The sequence below is a fragment of the Phodopus roborovskii genome, unplaced genomic scaffold, assembly GCF_943737965.1.
Source record: "Phodopus roborovskii unplaced genomic scaffold, PHOROB, whole genome shotgun sequence".
Taxonomy (NCBI): domain Eukaryota; kingdom Metazoa; phylum Chordata; class Mammalia; order Rodentia; family Cricetidae; genus Phodopus; species Phodopus roborovskii.
Window position 1 is genome coordinate 2,295,745 of NW_026126566.1, and position 8,168 is coordinate 2,303,912.

The following is an 8,168-nucleotide window of genomic DNA, read 5'->3' on the forward strand; positions in this document are numbered from 1 at the left end:
TCCACTTCCCACTTGCTGTGTTTTGTGGTGGCATAGCCTGCCTCCCTTCCTAGGCAAGCCTTTGTTAAGCTTCAAGCTGAAGATCAGAGAAGCAAAGCAACCAAGCCAATAGCTCTTACCTCTTCCTAGATGAATCCTCAGAGACAAAAGCTCTGAGTTCCTGTCTCCTCCTCCTTATATTCCTTTTTCCACCCAGCCATTATTACTCCTGTCTCCACCTCCCTAGTGCTGGGATTAAAGGTATGTGATCCCAAGTGTTGGGATCAAAGTCATGAGCTCTGTTACTCTTCACTCTAGTGTAGGTCAGAATGGCCTTGAACTCAGAAAGATCTGTCTGCCTCTGTCTCCTGAGTCCTGGGATTAAAGGTGTGTGCCACCACTGCCTAGCTCTATGGCTTGCTAGTATGGCTGCTGGGATTAAAGTTGTGTATCACCATTGCCTGACCTCTATGAATTGTGGCTGGCTTTGCTTTCTGAACCCTCCAGCAAGCTTTAATAAATCATAAATAATATATCACCACAGAGTCCTGCTGGAGCTCATGAAGGGACTGGTCCTATGGATGGCACTACCTCTGTTACTGTTTTGGCAGCAGAAGTAATCCAGAAAGCAGAAACTTTAATTGCAAAAAAGATACATCCACAGACCATCATCGCAGATTGGAGAAAAGCTACCAAGGCAGCAAGAGAGGTGCTATTGAGCTCTGCTGTTGATCATGATTCTGATGAAGTCGGATTCTGGCAAGATTTAATGAATATTGCAGGAACGACATTATCCTCAAAACTCCTTACTCATCACAAGGACCACTTTTCTGAATTAGCTGTAGAAGATGTTCTCAGACTGAAAAGTCTGATAATCTGGAGGCCATTCATGTCATCAAAAAACTAGGTGGGAATCTAACAGGTTTTCTGTTTAATAAAAAAAAATGGTGTAAATCAACCAAAGAGAATTGAAAATGTTAAAATTCTTATTGCAAAGACTGGAATGGATACAGACAAAATAAAGATATTTGGCTATCAGATAAGATTTGATTCCACAACAATTGTTGAAGAAATAGAGCATGCAGAAAAAGAAAAGATGGAGAAAGTTGAAAGTATTCTTAAGGATGGGATGAATTTCTCTATTAACAGTTTATAATTATCCTAAACAACTCATTGGTGCTGCTGGTATCATGGCTATTGAGCATGCAAATTTCGCAGGTGTGGAATGCCTACCTCTTGAAACAAGTAGTGAGATTGCCTCCACTTTTGATCAGACAAACGTTTCCACTTTTTCGGGGTTACCCTTATACCATTGTATTTTGTGGCACCACTCAACAAATTGTGTATGAAGTTGCAAGGTCTTTGCATGATGCCCATTGTGTTCTTGCCCAGACTGTGAAAAATCCTAGGGCAGTTTATAGAGGAAGTTGTTCCGAGGTGCTGATGGCTCATGCTGTGGCAAAACTTGCCAGTAAAAGCCCAGGAAAGGAAGCTGTAGCATTGGAGTCTTTTTCTAAAGCACTGAGGATGCTGCCAACCATCATAGCTGACAACGCAATCGATGACAGTGCAGGTCTGCTGGCACCACTCCCAGTTGCCACAGCGACGGATCTACAACTACTGAACTGGATATGAAGGAAGGTGCCATCGGAGACATGGCAATACTGGGTATAACAGTTTCCAAGGGAAGCCACAGGTTCTCTCGAGTGCAGCTGGAGCCACAGAGGTGATTCTCCGCATGGGCAACGTCATCAAAGCTGCACTGAGGAAACCATCCCAGATCACTGCCCCCATTGAGCATTCCCATTTGCTGTTGATCTCAAGACCATCAGTTTGTAGCAAAGTTGTATTTGAAAGACTTCAGCCTTTTTAAAAAAAGACTGTGGAATCAATATGTCTGTGATAGCCTCAAGTGTAAACATTTGGCTGACCTTCTGTTTTAAACACGGGTCTAATTGATTTGCTATTTCATTATATGTATATGTATATATTATTCAGTTGATTTACAGGTTCATTTCTCATATTGTGCATTAAAATAAAAATCCAGTTACTTTAAAAAAAATAACAACAAATAAATAAATAAATCGTTTTAAACTGAATATTTTACTGTCTTTATATTTAGTAGTAAATGTGTAGAATTAAAGTGAGTTTATTTTAAAGGCATAAAATGTTAATGTAAACGTTTTACTTACTGGGAAAAATTAACCCTGTGCTAATAGCCCTTTCATGTTTGCAATTTGCAGTTACTGTATCAGAACAGGTGAAGGAAGCGTGTGCCCCTTTCATAAGTATTGTCTATATTAATTACACTTCTTGTTGTTTTAATTTAAAAACCCAACAAAATCAATTAATTTAACAAAAGACTGGGTTATTTTGGCTCACAGCTTAAACAAGTGGTGTTTGCCATGGCAAAAAAGTCATGGAGAAACAAGGAACATTAAGAATGTGTTAGCATGCAAGGGTTGGATCTTCGGTGCTGTTGCAAATGCCATTGCCTCTGGCATTACTTCTGCCCATTGGCATAAATTTTTTATGATAATATTTTTATTTAAATTTGAAACAAGCTTGTTTTGCATGTCAATCCCAGTTCCCTCACCCTCCCTTCCTTCCCTACTCCCCCCCCATTCCCAGTTCTGCAACCTCCCATTCTCTTCCATCCCCCCCCCCACCAATCCCCAGCCCATCCCCTTTCTGCTCCCCAGGGAGGGTGAGGCCTTCCATGGGGAGTCTTAAAAATCTGTCACATCATTCATTTGGAGCAGGGCCTAGGCCCTCCTCCATGTGTCTAGGCTGAGAGAGTATCCCTCTATATGGAATGGGCTCCCAAAGTCCATTCATATACTAGGGATTAATACTGATCTACTATCAGAGGCCCCATAGACTGCACAGTCCTCCTAACTAACACCCACATTCAGGGGGTCTGGGTTAGTCCTATGCTGATTTCCCAGCTATCAGACTGGAGATTCCCCCTTGTTGAGGTCAGCAATTTCTATGGGTTTATCCAGCCTGGTCTGATCCCTTTGCTCATCACTCCTCCCTCTCTGCAACTGGATTCCAGGAATTCAGCTCAGTGTTTAGCTGTGGGTATTTGCTTCTGTTCCCATCAGCTACTAGATGAAGGCTCTAGGATGGGATATAAAGTAGTCATCAATCTCATTATCAGGGAAGGGCATTTAAGGTAGCCTCTCTGCTATTGCTTAGATTGTTAGTTGGAGTCATCCTCGAAGATCTCTGGACATTTCCCTAGTCATTGGCATGAATTTTTAAAGGTTCCCAACAGCTCCTGACATCTGTTGCTTCCTCTCACCAGTGCCTTTTAGCTGACATTCTGGTTCAAATACTTCTGAAGTAGAATTCAGTCTCTTGTCCCCTTGACTCTGATATTTGGATGCAGGAGAAGTTAAAGCCAGGACAATAAGAGGCAGCAAAGATCCAGTTAAGTTAGGCAATGCCATCTCCCTTGAGCATAAAACTATGAAGAACAAAGAGTCTGAGAACCCATGTGTCCAAAGAAGCCTCATTTTACTGTTGTCAGTTTCTGAATGAAAGCAATCACGATGATGCACTTACCCCCAACTCTTCGGTGCTTCTCTGCAAATGTCTGTACAAGCTTACCCTCTAGTCTTTTCTGGAGTAGAAGCTATAGATCATCACAAGAGACTGGTTTAATCAACAAATTAGCAACACACCCTGATCACTGTATTATAGACAACAATTTTAGCACATTAAACCAGGTATAGAGACATGAAAGATACTGTTTCAGAGATTTTTATCTCTGAATCCACAGATGTATGCTGTGAGAGTGTGTATATGAGTGTGATGGCATAGGTGTCAGAGAGTATGTCTTTGAATGCATTTATGGGTGTGTACAGAAGAGGTGGGGGGAAGTATCCACCCAGAAAATTCCTCCCTAAGGCATGGGAATAGCTGAATTTCCTTATTTCAAAACATTGCTTTTGCCATGATGAAAGTAGGTGCAAATGGGGCAGGCCCCCCCGGGGGGGGCCCCCCCCCCCCCGGGGGGGGGGGCCCCCCCCCCCCCCCCCGCGGGGGCCCCCCCCCCCCCCCCCGAAAAACCCCCCCCCCCCCCCCCCCCCCCCCCCCCCCCCCCCCCCCCCAAAAAAACAACCCCTCCCCCCCCCACCCACCCCCCAACCCCCCCCCCCCCCCCCCCGGGGGCCGCCCCCCCGCCCCCCCCCCCCCCCCAAAAAAAACCCCCCCCCCCCCCCCCCCCCCCCCCCCCGCCCCCCCCCCACCCCCCCCCCCCCCCCCCCCCCCCCCCCCCCCCCCCCCCCCCCCCCCCCCCCCCCCCCCCCCCCCCCCCCCCCCCCCCCCCCCCCCCCCCCCCCCCCCCCCCCCCCCCCCCCCCCCCCCCCCCCCCCCCCCCCCCCCCCCCCCCCCCCCCCCCCCCCCCCCCCCCCCCCCCCCGGCCCCCGGGCGGCGCCCGGGGGCCCCCCCCCCCCCCCCCCCCCCCCCCCCCCCCCCCCCCCCCCCCCCCCCCCCCCCCCCCCCCCCCCCCCCCCCCCCCCCCCCCCCCCCCCAAAAAAAAAAAAAAAAAAAAACCCCAAAAAAAAAAAAAAAAAAAAAACAAAAAAACCCAAAAAAAAAAACCCCCCCCGCCCGCCATTTAGACTAATAGAAATGGGTTAATATTTAAGACAGAGCTAGCTGATAGGAAACTAGTAACTGTATTGCTGTTAAATAAGGATCAGGATAAACAAATAGGCTGAATAGATGTTTATTCAGGGAGAAATAACTTACAACCTAGACAGATGAACACCAGCAAGTTCCACTGGATGCTCTCCTGTCCGAGTCCCACCAGCAAGAGAGCTTTTTCAGGCTCTTCCTCCGACCTCCTTCCACAGGTCACTTCTGCCCATGGCTCCACCCCCCAATGGGCGTGGTCAGTGCCACAGAAGGACTATCTCACTACATAACTGGCCAACAGAATTATATCTAATATAGTGTCTCTGTGTGTTATTGGGGGCTGGCATGCCACAGGGACCAGACCGGCAGGGAAAATCTGCTTGTAACAACAGACCATACTAGATGTTTCAAATTTTTGTTTGATTTTTATGGACAGTAACTTTTTCAGAACTTTTCCTCCTAAATGTTACATGGTTCATCATGCTTGATCATTCATGCAGCTAAAAGCACCCTGGAAAATCTGTTCTCTCTGTCCAGATGCCCTCTCCCCAACTCCTAACTAATCACTGGATGCCTTCTCTGGATTTTGAGTATGCTAAAAATCAGTTTCTCAACCAAATATCTCTTAGGTTCTTTCACAAACCTTGGAGAAGTTACTTTGTAAAACACCATTCCTACATCTCCAAAATGAGCAAGTGGAAGAAACCTTTAATACATTTTTGTTTCCAGTTCTTGTATTTAAGTCACAAGTGCTCCAACACCCATGCCTCCCTTGGTAACCTCTACCTCACCATGCTATGCATGCCCACTTATATTTCTAAATTAATATATGCTTGTGAGAAACACACACTGTCACTACAAAACCCTCCACTGGACTCTGAATATAGTTTAATGTTTGTTCCTTGTGCCATGACTGTTTAAGGTAGTGAATGTTTCTGCAGTAAACAAATGCCCTAACCAATTTTGTGATAGAACTTTTAAAAGATATAGTATGCATGAAAACACAGCTAAATATTTTGTTTACCTGAAAAAGTAGAGAGAGGGACATCTCTGCCTATAATACCTTTAAATTTTAGCCAAATGTTGCCTTGAATAAAAGAGTAATCAACAAGTATTTAAAATTGTCTTCCAATGGGGCACGAACTGGTATTTTTCTGTCAAAGAGACACTTAATTAAGGGCTATGCATCTATTCTGTGTAAAGGAGTCACACATGGAATAAAAGAATGCAAGTGACATATTAGACTTGTGTTCACTGTGAAGTAATGTATTAAAGACTTTAAGTGCAGTTTGGTGGTATTCTGAGGTAGTAAAGTATTTAAGAGTGGGCATCTGGTGAGAGGTTTTATGTCATTGTAGGAAGGAACTGAGGGCCCCTGATTTGATCATTTTTCCCTTTCTTATTTCTTAGCTGGCAACAGTCCTGCAAGGTAGAAGGACAACAGATTATGATTGCAACCTTCTAAACAATGGGAGAAAATGAAACTTTGCTCTTTGTGAGTTGATTTACTTCGGTGCTTTATCAAAGTAATGGGTGGCTAACCACCTTCTCATCCAACACTAATGAAATAGAGGAAATTAATATTGGGACACCAAACATTCTGAAGATACTCTTCAATGGGCACTAGAACAATGCAGGTGAATCTGAAGTCCTTGGGGAAGCCAACTCAGCAGTGGGACATGGAGGCAGAGGGCACTGTATGTCCTGGTCTCCAGTGTCTGAAGCCTGAGCTCAAGCTGGCCTCTGCCTGTGAAGAGTTGTGAGCTCCCATCATGTCTTCTCTTCTTTTATGGTTTCAAATTTATCCTTAGAAAAAAATAGAAAAGAGTGAGCCAGATAACTTCAAATACTTTCTAAGCTTAAGCTGAAATACACTTTAAAAAAAGAAATGTTCTTTATAAATCCTCAAAGTTAACTTTGAAAACTACTTAAACTATGAAACAATCCTTCAGCATACAAAATTAATCTAATCAGAAAGTTTATCCTCTGTATATAGGAGGGCTACTGATGTTTATGAGTCAATCTTGTATCCCACCAAGGTGTATGCCTGAAGGTATTTATCAGCTGTAGGGGTTACTTATGTGTCATCTACAAATAGTGATAATTTGACTTTTTCCTTTCAAATTTGTATCCCCTTGGTCTCCTTTTGTCTTATTGTTCTAGCTAGAACTTCAAGTACTATATTGAATAAATATGGAGAGAGTGAACAGCCTTGTCTTGTACCTGATTTAGTGGAATTGCTTTGATGTTTGCTGTTGGCTTGCTGCATATTGCTTTTATTATGTTTAGATATGTTCCGTTTATCTTTTATATGTTATTTGGTCTATTTCTCTTACAGCTTTTTAATACTTTTTCTTTGTTCTGTATGTATAATGTTTTGAATATTATGTGGCATGGGAAGTTCTATGTTCTTTATGCTTCTGGTGCCTTTACATGCATCTCCTTTGTTTAATTAGAAAATTTTTCTTGCCAGGTGTTGGTGGTACACACCTTTATCCCACTACTGGGAAGGCAGAGGTAAGCTGATCTCTGGGAGTTTGAGGCCAGCCTGGTCTACAGAGCTAGTTCCAAGACAGGCTCCAAAGTAATACCGAGAAACCTTTCTCAAAAAAAAAAAAAAAGAAGAAGAAGAAAATTTTTATATGACCAGTTCCATGGCTCTAATCATTCTTCCTATGCTGTGCTCCATATTCTAGCTAAAGTTTACCCTAGTTAGTTAGTTAGTTAGTTAGTTAGTTAGTTAGTTAGTTTGTTTGTTTGTTTGTTGAGGCAGAGTCTCTCTGGGTAACCCTGGCTGTCCTGGAACTCACTCTGTAGACCAGGCTGATCTCAAACTCAAAGATCTGCCTGTCTGCCTCTTGAATGCTGGTATTAAAGGTGTGCATCACCACCCAGCATACTCTGTATTTCTAATAATTTCACATCTCATCTGAATGACATGGACTTAGCATCTTAATTTATACAGCTTTTGTCTGTATGCAACTTTTTCAAGTGTATGTACCTGTAATGTGCTCCCCAAGGTCACATGTTGTGACTTCAATTCTTTTAAGTGAATTAACAATTTCTTGAGATACTGACATGCTTAATATAAAGTGACAACTTCATGTGTCATCAAGAACCACAGATATGAAGATAATTTGCTTGCTAGCCCCTTAAAAGAATGTGTTGTTTACACCTTTGCTGCTCTTGCATTTTCAAGATGGTTTTGTTAACAGAATTAGCATTGTTTTACTTGAAAATGAAACAAAAATATCAATAAAAACAGTGAGTTATGTACAAAGTCCCTACTATGAATCTGCTCAAATTTCAATATTTTATATACATTCAATGCATTGTATACAATTTTTATACAATCCTGTTATATATATTTGGCACTAGTACATATCTACTTCTCAAAATAGATTTGTTGGATAATTTTATTTTATGCTATTTTAAATTATTTCTTTGAGATTATAATTCAATTTCTCTTTTCCCTTTCCTCCTTTCAAACCGTCCCACAGACTAATCGCATCTTTCCTTAAAATCATGGCCCTTTTTTTTTT

General features: G+C 43.0%; 1 pseudogene; it reads left to right on the plus strand.

The window, feature by feature from the left end:
• Positions 1-556: 556 nt before the first annotated feature.
• Positions 557-1,776, plus strand: LOC127235113 (T-complex protein 1 subunit beta-like; annotated as a pseudogene).
• Positions 1,777-8,168: the final 6,392 nt, after the last annotated feature.